The sequence below is a fragment of the Palaemon carinicauda genome, chromosome 28 (assembly GCF_036898095.1).
Source record: "Palaemon carinicauda isolate YSFRI2023 chromosome 28, ASM3689809v2, whole genome shotgun sequence".
Classification (NCBI taxonomy): domain Eukaryota; kingdom Metazoa; phylum Arthropoda; class Malacostraca; order Decapoda; family Palaemonidae; genus Palaemon; species Palaemon carinicauda.
Window position 1 is genome coordinate 59,208,780 of NC_090752.1, and position 14,976 is coordinate 59,223,755.

The window sequence follows — 14,976 nt, forward strand, 5'->3', positions numbered from 1 at the left end:
CTAAAATAGCGAACTTTCAAATTCCATGAATGTTATACTGACCGACACTAATGTCAAATCCCAGCCTAATGGTACAAATGCTTCATCCACAAGTAAGGGGAAGGAAAGAAAAACCAGAATAGTCAGTCATCCTACCCTCGCTTGAGACTTACATCAAACGTGTTACTATAGACAAAATGCTTCCTGTCCAGTATGGGAGCTGGCCTGGCTACACAATTACTACAGCTGCCATCACAGGGCCTTGAACAAATGTTGTGAAGGCTGAGATTTTTTTGCACTCCCAAACTCCTCATTATTACCTGTCAAACAGCAAGATTCTTTAGAGACTAAAGTGGCATCAATACCCTTGACTCCATGAGCTTTCTAGCTCAAGTTGGTACCTCGATCCCCCACCAAAATTAAAGCATATCCTCTTTGATTGTCTCATGAAGCCAGAGAAAGACTGTTCTCGATCTTCTTCTTGGCTTTGCTAGTGCTAGGGAAGTCACTGACACTCACGCCCAAGATGTTGACTCCTCCTCAGATTACCATCACATGCTTCATGAAGCAAGGAAATAGTCTTGAACTTGTGTCATAGGCTGATGGGTTATGAATTTGGTCACAAATAAGGGTACCAAACTAAAGAGACCTTCTTCCCCCATTCTGGTGACAACTCTCCCTGTCAGAACAACTGCTGGCAAAAAGACAGTCTTGAGAGTTAGATCTCCTTCCGATGACTTCAAAGGCTCATGAGGGACACACCTAAGAAACTTGAGGACAAAGGTCACATCATATTCTAGGAGCCTGAGGTGGGCAAGACTGCTCAAAGCTATTCTCAAGCATACATACCTCCTGAGAGGAGGCAAGGATATGGGCTTCAGTTGGCAGACAAAGATCAAGACTTAGAAGTAGCCTTCTACAGTCAGGACAGAGTGAAGGTACTTGGAGATGATAAATAAGTAACTCTGCGATCTGCTCTAACAATGCCGATTGTGACTTCACACGTCTTGTAGTCACCTAGGAGTAACCAGGCTCACCTGAGCCCGACGTGATCAACACCTAGTCAGCAAGCAAATCGGATACAACCGGGGAAAGGAATAGGTTTGGCAAAGGGTTCAGCAAATGAAACTAGCTGATAGCTCTAAGACTTGAATCACCAAGCAGAAATGCATCTTCTTTGGTGACTTGCAAAGCTGTTGTGTGCCTTCTTGGATGCTAATGAAATACAGCAATGTTGCTTCTCATCAACATCACTGGACGCTTCCTCAAACGTTCTTGGAATGCTTGTACTGTTACCACAAAACGTTGATGCAAATGCACTTCTCCTGCTGACCACAAAACTGATGCAACCAGGTCACGCAAGTGAAAAGGTCTAACCCTACTTTGATGCATTCTTGCTGCTGCTGTATCTATCAGCATGGTTAGATACTGTACTGCAACCTTTGCTTGGGTGTGAGATATAGCTTCTCTCAATTTATCACAACCCCTAGATCACAACAAATGGCACAGTTATTTCAATCCTGTAACAACTGCTTCTCTGAGGGTGGCAGAATCAACCAATCATCAAGTTACATTGAAAGACGCATCCTGTACGAGAAGGACCTAAGTTGCCATCAGCATGAACATGAGTGAAATGGTACACTGTTCCACTGAGAAAGAAGCTCAGTTACTTCTGAAAGGACTGACAAATGAGTAACTAATAGAACCTTTCTTCAATTTCCCTTAAAGCAAGATTTTTCCTTTCTTATACAATTCATGCCATTCCATTGAGCCCCACTGCCGTACATACTGGATCAGGGGAGAGAGGTCGACGACTAGTCTTTAGCCTTCAGTTTACTTTCCTACCGGGAACAGTCAACTGACGAATACCACTGATCCGTCTCAAACGATTTAAAGAGCAATCTTCTCCAACATCCTTTCACCTCTGAAATATGCTAGACCTTTCTGTGATATTGGAAGATAGATATGAACGATGTCGGTCTGCACGTGTCCTTGCCATTAGTCTGGGTGCCCTCTCGTCCTTCACGCACCGACTTAAAAACATCCCTAGCGTTTGATCCTACCTCCATGTACGTATGTTGGAATAGGATTGGTGACACATCCTCTCTATCCCTCTGGTCTGCCGTTCTGCCTTCTTCGGAGAGTGCAAGGGAGATTCAGCACGGCTTTGTGGTACATGGGGAAAAGATGACATATGCTCATGTGGCAATTCAACCTACAACAAGGGGGATACCCTAACCCTCTTCCTCTTGCTCGCTATGTCCTTGGTTGAAGAAAGGAGAACCTGGCGTCAATCTGCATCGCCTGAGAAGCTGAGGTTACACTCGTCCGCTTCACCATGAAGTGGCAGACAGCCCGAGATATTCTGTTATCCTCCTCTCACCTGAAGAAACCACTGCTCACTTACCACTCCTTTTAAAAGAACTGGTTTTGGTTCCCACACTTAAGGAGGCAAATTCTTCCATTAGTCTAGTTTCCTCCTCTGAATCACCCAGTCCAATGAGGTCCAGGAACAACTCTGATGTCAGGAAGTCTTAAGGCTGAAAGATGACCACACCAGCTTAAGAGTCTCCTTGCGTGTTGAAGGAGGTACCTGAGAAGAAAATACTGTAAATCCAAGCCACAGACGGAGACTCATGAGTTACTTTACCTTGAACTCCTCACATTGGTGCTTGGGGACTAACATCCAAACCTGAACACCCCACCAAAGCTGGAGGGGCAGAAACACACATGGACCCTGAGCCTGGAGAAGAAAAGAAACGATCGGTCACTTCCAATGCTGTCTAAGAAGGCGGGCGATCTCTCTTCTTCATCTTCTTTCTCCTATCGTAACATGCTCATTGGTTGTTTGGCCAGACCTTGCATAATAGTTGAGTAGAAGACCAGGACACTTTCACATCTCACATCTCACAGGAATGCTCCCTGAGAACGACTGTGCAAGCAAGAATTGAAACGCGAAACACAAACGGAAATGCACAAAAAAAAAAATAAAATGATAAATTCGGAGGTAATTTGTATTTTTCCTAACCATACAAACCTTAGCTATTTACATTGGGTATTACTTTCGGCGTAGCTGAAATGGCGAGCCATTAGATTTTTAACGAGGGTTAACTACCCCCTCGCTAGTTAGTGAGGGGGTAGGGGAGGGGTAGCTAGCTACCCCTCTCCCCTCACACACCGGTGAACTGGTTCACTTCGCTTAGAGGTAGGACTTCACGGGGGACAGGGCTGGCGGGCAAGTATGTGTACTGTAAATAGCTAAGGTTCGTATGGTTAGGAAAAATACAAATTATCTCCGAATTTGTCATTTGTTCCGTAACCGAAATACAAACCACGCTATTTACATTGGGTGACTTAACCCTTAGGAAGGGTGGTAAGTCCCAGCCTTACTGGCTTTGGCTTTGCCCGGGGACTCAAAATCCGAGTGTGTAGCACTCGAGATAAGGAGTCCCTGCACCTCGCAAGTTCCTTGCTCCGCAAGGAATGTGCGGCCTACATAAGCTTGTGTGTGAAGGAATGAAGTGTGACCCGTCCTAGGAAGTCGACCTGAAGTCCTTAGATGGAACTCTAGGCTAGGGCGTTCCCAATACCACCTCGTCAGGGTATGGGGGACGCGACAGTATTATCTAATACTAGGAATATAAGGAAGCATGGTTTACCTGCAGTGGTTTGAGGTCAGCTATGCAGAGAACCCAGGATGCTGCTTTCCCCAAGAGAGGGGAGGATGAATAAAAGAGTAAGGGCCAGGCATACTTTTTCATTCATGCAGACTTAAACCGGGTAACAATGCCCTCAACCTTCTGCTACTTGTCCATTAAGGATCCTGAGGTTAGACCAGCTGTCGTGTAGCCACCACAGGGCCGATAGAGAACGAGCCTCCTGTGGGTCACGTCCTGCAGGTAGAGGGCTGTGAAGGTCGTTTGACGCTTCCATACCCCAACCTGCGTCAATGAGAAGTTTCTCTTGAATGTCAGGAACGTAGCGATGCCTCTGACATCGTGTGCTCTAGGGCGACGTGACGGAGGAGGGTCTGGATTCAGGGAGAGGTGGATGACCCTGCGAATCCAAGCTGAGATGGTGTACTTCATGACCCTCCTCTTCGTCCTTCGTTTGCTCACAAACAGGGCTTGCACTCGAGGACGAACTGCAGCTGTTCTGTTAAGATAGAGCCTCAGACTTCGTACTGGGCACAGTAGGGGATGGTCTGGGTCATCTGTACAGAACGGAGACTCGAAATCCTGAAGGAGTCGAACCGTTGTTCCGGAACTCCAGGATTTTGAGTCTTAGCAACAACCTCAGGGACGAACCCGGATGTTACCTCCCCCCATCCCCTTGAATGGGCGACGTCATGCGAGAGACCATGAAGTTCACTGATTCACTTGGCTGAGGCCAGAGCGAGCAGGAACATCGTCTTCCAAGTCAGGTGACGATCAGAAGACCTGGCGTAATGGTTTGAACGGAGGTCTCTTAAGAGACCTGAGGACCACGTTCCATGGAGGAGGTCTCACTTCCGACTGAGGGCAGGTGAGCTCGCAGCTTCGTATGAGTAGTGAGAGTTCCAGCGAGGAAGAAATGTCCATTCCCTTCAGCCTGAAGGCCAGGCTTAAGGCTGAGCGTTAGCCTTTCACCGCCGAGACCGAAAGGCGCATTTCTTCCCACAAATACACAAAAAACTCCGCTATTGCTGGAATAGTGGCATCGAGAGGAGAGATACCCCTTCCACGACACCAACCACAGAAGACTCTCCACTTCGCCAGGTAGACCCCTGCCGATGACTTTCACAGGTGTCGAGACATCCTTTCCGCAACTTGTTGCGAAAAGCCCCTCTCTGTGAGATGCTGGATAGTCTTCAGGCATGAAGCTGATGCGATGCTACGGCTTTGTGGAAGATGTTGCAGTGTGGTTGTTTGAGTAGCTCGTGTCGTGGAGGAAGTTCTCTCGAGAATTCCGTCAGGAGCTGCAGGAGGCCCGGGAACCACTCTGCGTGATGCCATAGCGGAGCTATTAAGGTCATTGCCAGGTTGACCGATAGTCTGGTCTTCTTGAGCACCCTTCTCATCAGACAGAATGGTGGGAAGACGTAAACGTCGATGTTGACCCATCGTTGTTGGAAGGCATATTACCAGAGTGCCTCGGGGACCGGGACTGGGGAACAGTACAGCGGAAGCTTGAAGTTCAAGTCTGTCGCGAACAGGTCCACCGTCGGGGAACCCCACAAAGTCAGGACTTTGTTGGCTACTAACGGATCCAAAGACCACTCGGTACTCACTATCTGCAATGCTATGCTCAGACTGTCGGCGAGCACATTCCTCTTGCCCGGAATGAAGCGAGCCGATAGTGGAATCGAGTGGGCTTCGGTCCATCTCAGTATCTCTACTGCAAGATGGGATAGCTGTTGCAAAAAGGTACCTCCTTGCTTATAGATATAAGCCACTACCGCGGAGTTGTCGCTCACGACCACCACGGAGTGGGCCGCCAGGATTTGTAGGAATTGTTGAAGTGCCAGATATACGGCCTTCATTCTAGCAGATTTATGTGGAGTCACTTTTCTGATTCTGACCAGAGGCCTGAGATCCTGTGGTTCAGAAAGTGGGCCCCCACCCTTCTTTTTGAAGCGTCCGAAAACAGCATCAAATCCAGGAGGAGGACGAGAAGATCCACTCCCATTCGAAGGTTTCCCTCCGTCCCCCACCACTGAAGGTCCGTCCGTTCCGCAGGACCCATAGGAACCAGAATGTCTGGGGAATCGAGGCCTTGATTCCACCGGGACTTGAGCCGCCATTGCAGGGATCTCATCCTGAGGCGGCCGTTTGGAACCAGACGGGCCAAGGAGGAAAGGTGTCCTAGGAGACGTAACCAAGATTGGGCTGGAAGCTCTTCTCGTCTGAGGAACGGATCTGTGACCCTCCTCAGCCTTGCTATCCTGTCGTCTGATGGAAAGGCTTTGTGGAGATTGGTGTCTAATATCATGCCTAGATATACCAATCGTTGAGATGGAGGCAGAGAGGACTTCTCTGGATTTACCATGATCCCTAGATCTTGGCAAAATCCCATAAGCTTGTCTCGGTGTTAAAGAAAGGTCGACTCAGAGACTGCCAGGATCAGCCAATCGTCCAGATAGCGGAGGACACGGATGCCGATCCTGTGTGCCAACGAAGATATCAGGGTGAACACTCAGGTGGATACCTGGGGTGCTGTGAAGAGACCGAAACACAGCACCTTGAACTGGTAGATCTTGTTGTCTAGGGTGAACCTTAAGTACTTCCTGGAAGACGGATGGATTGGGATCTGGAAGTACGCGTCCTTCAGATCCGGTGTACACATGAAGTCTTGCGGTCTCACTGCAAGTCTGACTGTGTCTGCTGTCTCCATGCTGAACGGAGTTTGTTTGACAAACTTGTTCAGAGATGAGAGGTCGATGACGGGTCTCCAGCCTCCAGAAGCCTTCTTTACGAGAAAGGGTCGACTGAAGGAGCCTGGGGAGCCTTCGACGACCTCCTGGAGAGCATGGTCTCGAATTCTGCCCGAAGGGCTAGCCCTTTAGCGATCCATGGCAAAGGCGCTCAACGCCACTGGATTCGCTGTCAGGGGAGGAAGAGACGCTAAGAACGGGACGCGATATTCCTGACTGATCACGGAGATCGTCCAAGAATCGGACTCGAGTTGCTGCCACCTGAATGCGCAACTTGCCGGCATCCCCTCACTGGTGGACATGCAGGGGGATTGCCAATCCTAGTGCTTGCGGCTTTGGCCGCTCCCTCTAAGATTCTTGCTTCCCCTGGAGGAGTTTCAGCCCTTCTTGTCTTTGACAGGAAAGGGCTACTGCTTGGACACGTTCGTCTTTGCTGCCGCTGCCGGTTTCGTCGTCTTAGATTGGCGAGGTTGTTGAGGTGCTGGAGGTTTGTAGGGCTTAGATGTAAGAGCCCTTTGGAGAAGAGAATCGTGGTTCGATTTCCTCCCCCTCTCAGCGGCCTGTTCCGCATCCTTGGGCTCAAACAGACTCTTTCCCAAGATGGAAGAGTGTCTGAGCTTGCAGGTATCCATGGCTGGGACCCTCGAGTGGAACCTCTCGGCCATCGCATCACGTCGTTTCAAGATTGAGTTTGCCCACAAGTTCGAAACTATGTGGGCCAGAAACTCGATGGAACGTGTGCCCAACAGAAGGAAGGTCTCCAGGGCTTTCCTGATGCTCTCCTTGGACAGATCCTCGGGTCACAGCAGGATGCCCAGAGACCCTAGCCAAACATCCAGCCACGAAGTGGCCTGTATGGCGCACTTTGCGACCTTCTCCTGACTCAGGATCTCTGTTGCCGAGAATGTCACCTGCCGGCTAGAGTGTCTCTCAAGAGAGACTCCCCTGGTAAGCTCTTCCACGGAGTGGTGCTCTGAATCATGCTGCTCTCCTCCTAGTGAACAGGCAGCAAAGTCTCCTGTCCCCAAATGCTCTACTTGGGGGAACTCCTAGAGTCCTTCGATTCCCTCCTAGAGGGAAACGTAACTCCAACAAAGAAGTCTGAGGGCTCTTCTCTCCCTAACACGGGACGAAACTCCTGCTCGAGGTGGGGTTTCTCCCATTGGTGCGGTGGGAGAAGGTCTCACCTTGGTAGAGGGAGCGCGCTGGCGCTCGCCCGATGGGAAAACCCCAGGGGTCGCGAGCGAGAGACACTGGCGCTCACGCGATGGGAAAAACCCCGGGGTCGCGCGCGAGAGACCGTTAAAAACACTCGTGCGGGGCGCGCGCGAGAGACATCATAGGGTGAGCAGGAATCAGATTGAAGAGCCCGTGAAAAAAGTCGGCGCGTGCGCGCGGCTGTCAGTGTGCACGCGTACGAGGTTGTTGGAGCTTGAAGATTGTCGGCGCTTGTGCACGAAAGAAGATCGACAGTGCTAAAGATCGACGGCGCTGAAAGATAGTCGGCGCTTGTGCGCGCAAGAAGATCGCTGGCGTTTGCGCGCGAAAGAAGATCGTCGGCGCTTACGCGCGCAAGAAGATCGTCGGCGCTTGAGCGCGTAAGATCGTTGGCGCAGGGAACCATCGGAGCCTGTGCCCGGACGATCGTCGGAGCTCACGTGCGTAGTAGGGAGATCGTCAGCACTAGCGCACCAAAGAAGATCGTCGGCGCTTGGAGATCGTCAGCGCTTGCGCGCGTAAGAAGATCGACGGCGCTCGCTCGTGAAGGAAGATCGTCGGCGCTTGCGCGCGTAAGAAGATCGTCGGCGCTTGCACGCGTAAGAAGATCATCAGCGCTAGCAGGCCATCAGAGGTCGCTTGCGAAAGAAGATCGTCAGCGCTTGGGCGCGTAAGAAGATCGTCGGCGCTTGCGCGCGAAGATGGTCAGCGCTAGCGCACAAAAGAAGATCGTCGGCGCTAGCGTGCATACGAAGATCGTCGGCCCTAGCGCGCAAAGATCATCAGCGCTAGCGCGCGTACGAAGATTGTTGGCATAGGAAGATCATCAGCGAGCGCGCGCACGCTAAGATGAAGGGACAGCTGACAGGACGATCCGGAACTGGGACGATCAGGACTGGAACAGGATTCCTCTGGATGGAATTCTCAGGAACAGTAGGCGAGCGCTTGGCGCGCAGGGGATACCTGGCACATAAGGGACTTACTCACAGTGTGAGAAAGCCTCTTTGTCCCAAAGGGACCGGTGCCCGTTGGAGAACGGGGTGCGTAGGCGCCCACAGCGTCAGCAGCCAGGAACGGAGACGGCAGGTCAGCAGGTCTAGGAGATGGCGAACCGCGGAGAGGTCCCGAACAGCCGGCTGGTCTGAACAGGAACAGTCCTCCGAAGAGGGGTCTCTATGAGTGGCCTCTCTCGCAAACGAGAGAGGTGAACTCTTGGTAGAAGAGACTAGAAGACACTGATGATGGCACCCCATAGGGCCGTTGGATCAGCAAGCTGATCATCCGAAGAGGAGTCCTTATGAGTGGCCTCCCTCGCGAACGAGAGAGGTCACAAGATTGATCCTGCAGCTGCTCAGCCCCTTGAGCATAGCTGCAGGAGCAACCGCTCAGCCCCAAGAGCATAGTCGCACGAAATTCCATGGTCCGGCCTTGCAACTGCTCAGCCCCTTGAGCATGGTTACAAGAGCGGTCGCTCAGCACCAAGAGCATAACCGCCCGAGAACCAGGAAAAACCATCCAGGAATTATTAAGGTAAGACAAGTCGTCCCCCCCCCCCCCGAAGAAAAAACTCATACCTGGGAAGGGAACCTCCCTCGAAAAGGAAGTTACCTACCCCTGGAGGCGAACCTCCTGAGCGTTCTAAGATAAACTAAAGAGCTGACAGTTGTCACGGGAGAACTTCTAAGAGAAGGGAACACGCACATGACGATGTCCTAGAGAAGCGGCAGCAACAGCAGACTCCCAAGGCACAAACAGGGCAGCTCTGCTTCGTTGGCACATTTAGGCAAACGAAGAAACCAGATCGTAACTGGGAAAATAAAATAAAAAAATTAGTTAACAAAAATTCCCAGGGAGGAACTCCGAAGAGAAACCCCAAGGGAAAAAGAACATAAGAATTACAAACCAAGTATGTGCCCTTCTCCCCCACTGACACTCACGAGAAGGGGGGAGGGCGGAGAACTGTAACAAAAACAGAATTATAACAGAATTATAATTACATAATTCATTTAAGAATGTTCACAAATAGTAAGAACGACTGAACCCCGAAGGGAAGTGTTCTCCACAAAAGCTGAAAAGTTAACAAATACAATTAGATTCATTGGAAATAATTGAGACAAATAAACGGAATAGCAACTCAACCCGCAACGGGAAAGAGGCTACCGTAATAGTACGTAGTAGTAGTAAAAGGGGGAACGACCTCGAGTAGAGATAGACCGTAGTCAAACTAAACTCCCACGTTCCCTTCGCTGAGAGACAAAGTTCCCCGCAGGGAAGGAGGAACAGCGGGGAAAACAGATGAATGGAGAAAGTCCAACGATGACGATTCCCCACGGAATCCGAAGGAACGACCGAAGGACCAAGAGATCGTGCCCCATGACGTGCAACCGCGGTGGCCTGGAACTACGCGGTGATGTTGTCGTACACTACACACACAGCACAAACACAGAAAAGGAAACTTACTATATTTCTATACCCAAATATATACATAAACATAAAGAATGTTTATCTATATATTAAGTATAAGAAAAAGTAAGTGATTAAGTAAAGACAAAACATTAATGGCTGCCAAGCGAGGGTGAGAGCAGACACATCTGCCCACCACCCGAGCCAAAAGCAAAGTGAACCAGTTCACCGGTGTGTGAGGGGGGAGGGGTCGCTAGCTACCCCTCCCCTACCCCCTCACTAACTAGCGAGGGGGTAGTTAACCCTCGTTAAAAATCTAATGGCTCGCCATTTCAGCTACGCCGAAAGTAATACCCAATGTAAATAGCGTGATTTGTATTTCGGTTACGGAACAAACACACATTAGCTCAGGTTGCTGGAGTGGCATGATTGGTCAAGGTCACGGCTGAGACTAGAACAGCGAATAGGGCCATGCAGAGAAACAGGTTAACACCCCCTACTTAAAGGAAGGGGATTTGTACAGTATTCCGATCTGAACACCTAAAGATTTTCGGTGATTAATCAATCTAGAGGAAACGTTCTAAATTCTTTTATCATGCTTTGAGTATTTTTCTCCTTCTGGTCTTCAGCTACTGAAGTCTATTAAATTCCTTATTCCTGACCCGCATAGCAATCTCCATCACCACTGCTCACATAGTTCATTATGCATATTGTACACAATTTTTCATAATTAAGACCATCCTTTGCATTCAGATCTTTGCAGACTGTACCATCCTGTACATAGTTCTGAGTATGCAGTAACTTGAAGTTCATTCTAACAATCTTGAATTGACCAAGATTCTTATTCAACCTGCAACCAGATTGAGGAATAATCTTCCTAATAGTGATTGATTTGGAACTTTGGGAGGTCAAACATGTTGCAACTGTTTTTCTGTTGAAAACGTTGACATAAATCTCTTCATATCTGCTTAAAAAGTTTTTAGTAGTCTTAAATAAAACATATCTCTTTTATTCATTACTTCAAATATTGTACTATAGGCTACCATATTCAATACAGTACTTAATTTATCAATAGGCTCCTTTCCTTGTTTGAGTCCTTGGGATGGTAGCATCGTGCTTTTTTCACACAAGTTGTAGCTTGGCTACTAATAACAACAATATGGAAGGTAGATTTTTTAGATTAATACTGATTAGCCTAGTGATATGACCCACGACATGCATTTTTTCTGAGTGCTTATCTTGTATTTTATGCAATTTACACTTCTTGCTGGCGATAGTCACTTGTTTTAGGTTTTTATCATCCCAAAATAAATCTTTCTTATCTTTCTTTCTTATCTTCTATAGCCATATATATGTATACACTATCTATCTATCTATCTATATACTGTACATACAGTATATACGACTTAAGAAAAAATGTTTTCCCTTTTACCAAAATTAATGTTGTGAAATTTTTTTACCAATAATAATACGGAGAAAAAGTGTTCTTACCCAACAATAACACTGTACTGACCAAACCTTTACTGTCTGTAGTTGCCACAAAGATTCCAGACGAAATAGGCCCTACCATTGGATGATGTCATACCCAATCACGTTGACTTCCCCGTTAGCAGCGGTCACAAAACATGCCTTCACAAATTTCAAACTATATTAACTTGTGTGTTCTGGCCGCTGTTAACGCGGGAGACAACATCACTGCGGCAACTATTGTTAGGTTAAGCAGAAGGGAGAGAATCCATAAGTTGATAAGAATAATTGAATACTTTTCTTTCCCATTGACATCAAACAGGGTTTCCCGTGGAAGGAGGGGAGGTTTAATAGATAAAAGGGGCCTGTGATAAGTTCTCAAAATATTTCCTACAGAAATCTAGTGCCTTTTAGAATACTGTTTAGGATTATCTTCTTTTGAAGAGATGGAAATAGCTTTATCAATTTCATAGGAACCTGGGAGTGGTAGGCTGGCCGTAGTGGGAGGAAAACACACTAGCATCATTTCTTCTACACCTATAGGCACAAGAAAGGGGTGGTTGCTTTACGAAAGACTAAATCAAGAAAGACTCCAGGCTTGCCTTTAACACCTAATAATAGGCCTACTCCTCTATATCTATTAGCATCAACAAATTCTTATCTAATTTGATGAATGGAGAAGTATAGATTTAAAAGCTCAAGATAGAGACGACTGGCAAAATCTAACCGAGGCCATATGCAACAATAGGCGTAGGAGGAGGAGGAGATGATAATGAATTTGATCTCATGTCCCTGGCATTGTAAAAATTATTAGTTTGGGATGATTTATCTATAATCCTTTTTCTTTTGTAATTTAAAGCTCATTTACTTACAGAATTATAATTAATTACTAGTTTCTTTATTATTATTATTACTTGCTAAGCTACTACCCCAATTGGAAAAGCAGGATGCTATAAGCCCAGGGGCTCCAACAGGGAGAAGACCCCAGTGAGGAAAAAAAACAAGGAAAATTAGAACTATTTTAAGAACAGTAACATTAAAATAAATATCTCCTATATAAACTTTAACAAAACAAGAAATAGAGAAATAAAAGAATAGTGTACCTGAGAGTACCCTCAAGCAAGAAAAATTACAGGACTTTAGCTATGCCCTGCTCTCTGTGGGGCAACCATGTCTAAAGTGGAGTTCCTTGATATACGCCGAGAATGCAGCAAGCAGTGTCATAGTTATTTTGCCAGTCCACCACATATATAATGTATAACTGCTAGGAGTTTTGCTATAATACACCAAATTTTCAATTGGGCTCCACAAGGCACTAGAAGTGTTGGAAGACCCAGACCTACATGACTTTGGACTATGAAACGTTAAGCTAGAGATGATAAATGGAGAAGTAATGATTTAAAAACTCAAGATGGAGACAACTAGCGAAATCTAACTGAGGCCCTTTGCGTCAATAAGCCTGGGAGGAGATGATGATGACGATGATGACAGATATTGTGAAGAACCGTTATCTCTCTCCCCAACAAAACTTGATTTTTTGACATAACGTTACGCATGCACCGCTCGAAGTCACTTCCAATGTACGATGAGTAAGAACAAGGTGTCTTTTGATCAATTAAAGTAACTGGGAGGGTACAGATGGGGACTAAGATCAACAAGGAAGTTGTACAGTTTTGATATTTATAAGTAAATATTTACCATTTCATTTTTTATCTTTTCTTACAGTTTATAATATTTCCCTCATTCTATGTTTGATGCTAGCTTAGATTTACGTAGGCCAAAGAAAAAACAAACTGGGAATCCAACTCCAATTGAACTATCTGTTAGTTAGCGGGATTTGTGGATAGCCAAACAGGGCAGGGTAGTTATCACAGCATCAATAACTATTAATTAAACCAGTCAGAAATAACTGGGACTAAGCTAAAGCATACCATAGCATTACTTATGATGCATGTATTTTCCATTCAATTTAATAGATCATTTCCATCGCATGCCCATTTCAGGTGTAAAGATTGCAACATCAGCTCAAGGAAAATCGAAGTCCTCTCAATCGAGTTGTGAATACTATCGACTTTCAGTATTCTATTTCTTTATGTATCAAATTTGTATTTTTGAAGATGTATATTACAGTATGTTGGTTGCATTACCCCTAAATAATATTGGGTTTTATTGTAGTAACGGATGGGAAAAGCTTTTCTACCAAAACAGTTATTTCCTGTAGAAGAACGACCATTTTCTTAGAAAATAACACTTATTTTTACTGAACACAAACTTAATGAAATATGCCATCAGTATCTATAAATTTGCCTAATAATGTACAAAAGCAAAGTATACCCAGGATGAAAGTCCGGTGTGCTCATTCATTTGGCCGAGTCAATAACAATATTCCACTGTGAAGTTGAATTTAAAAGTCAAAAAGTTGAATCTAAATATAAGTGTAATTCAAATACAAATAAGCGTAATATAACTATAAAAAAGTTGAATTTAACTATAAAAAAGTTAAATTTAACAATAAAAAAGTTGAATTTAAATGTAAAAAGTTGAATCTCAATATAAAAAAAAAAGTTGAATTTAAGAGTACAGTTGAATCTAAAAGTAAAATTTGAATCTAAAAGTAAAAAATTTGAATTTAAAAGTAACAAAATTTAATTTTGCTCAAGGCACGGCTATAGGCTGGATTCAATCATACAAACTTGACTTCTGATGTCAAAGTATACAAAATCTCTTAATGAGAATCATTGGCAAAACCAAGTGTAAGGTATCCGAGCCAAAAAAAGGTTTTATAATAGTTCCAGTCAGGGGAAACATTTCCTAATATAAAATACTTCTTTCCTTGTTGAAAATCGAGGTGTATGTATGACAGCGGCCACCTATACTGTATTTATGATGACGGCAGACTAAGAATACTGCACTTTAAGGAGGGTCGCAGGTGGTCGTTATCCCCTCGTTGAAGTAGGTAAGGTGAAGGCTTGTAGGTTAGGTTAGGGGGGGGGGCTTAGATTAGTGGGTGTCATTTTTATGCACGGAGGAATTGGCCGCTGATATACAAAGGCTCCTGAAAATCTACCGTTTTCTTGGAAAACATTTATTTTTAGGGCTACATAATTATTTATGGGGCTAATTTATAAATATTTAGGGAGCTAATTTATAATTATTTTTGGGGCTAATTTATAATCATTTTTAGAGCTCATTTATAATCACCCAATTAGGAACCAAGGATTTAAGGTAGGGGAAAATATAATGGGAAAAACATTAAGGTAAAACAAATCTTTCCTTGTATTCATTATTTTACTGGCAAAATTATCAAAGGGGGTTTGGAATCCCCTTTTGGGTACCCTGGACACCCCCTCCCTAAAAACTAACCTTAACCAGGTTAATAAGATTCATCTAAACGAGTGATCTTTGCTAGAGGACTAAGTTACATTACCCAGGCAAAGCCCGTCCTAGACTAGCCCAGCTAGGAAAAGACCAGCGCTGGTAACGAGCTTATCAAAGTG

At 45.7% G+C, this 14,976-nt stretch overlaps 1 protein-coding gene across 2 annotated transcripts in view; it reads right to left on the reverse strand.

The window, feature by feature from the left end:
• Positions 1-14,976, reverse strand: part of Rok (Rho kinase) — an 86,871-nt gene that overhangs the window by 71,380 nt on the left and 515 nt on the right. The gene's annotated exons all lie outside the window — the stretch shown is intronic.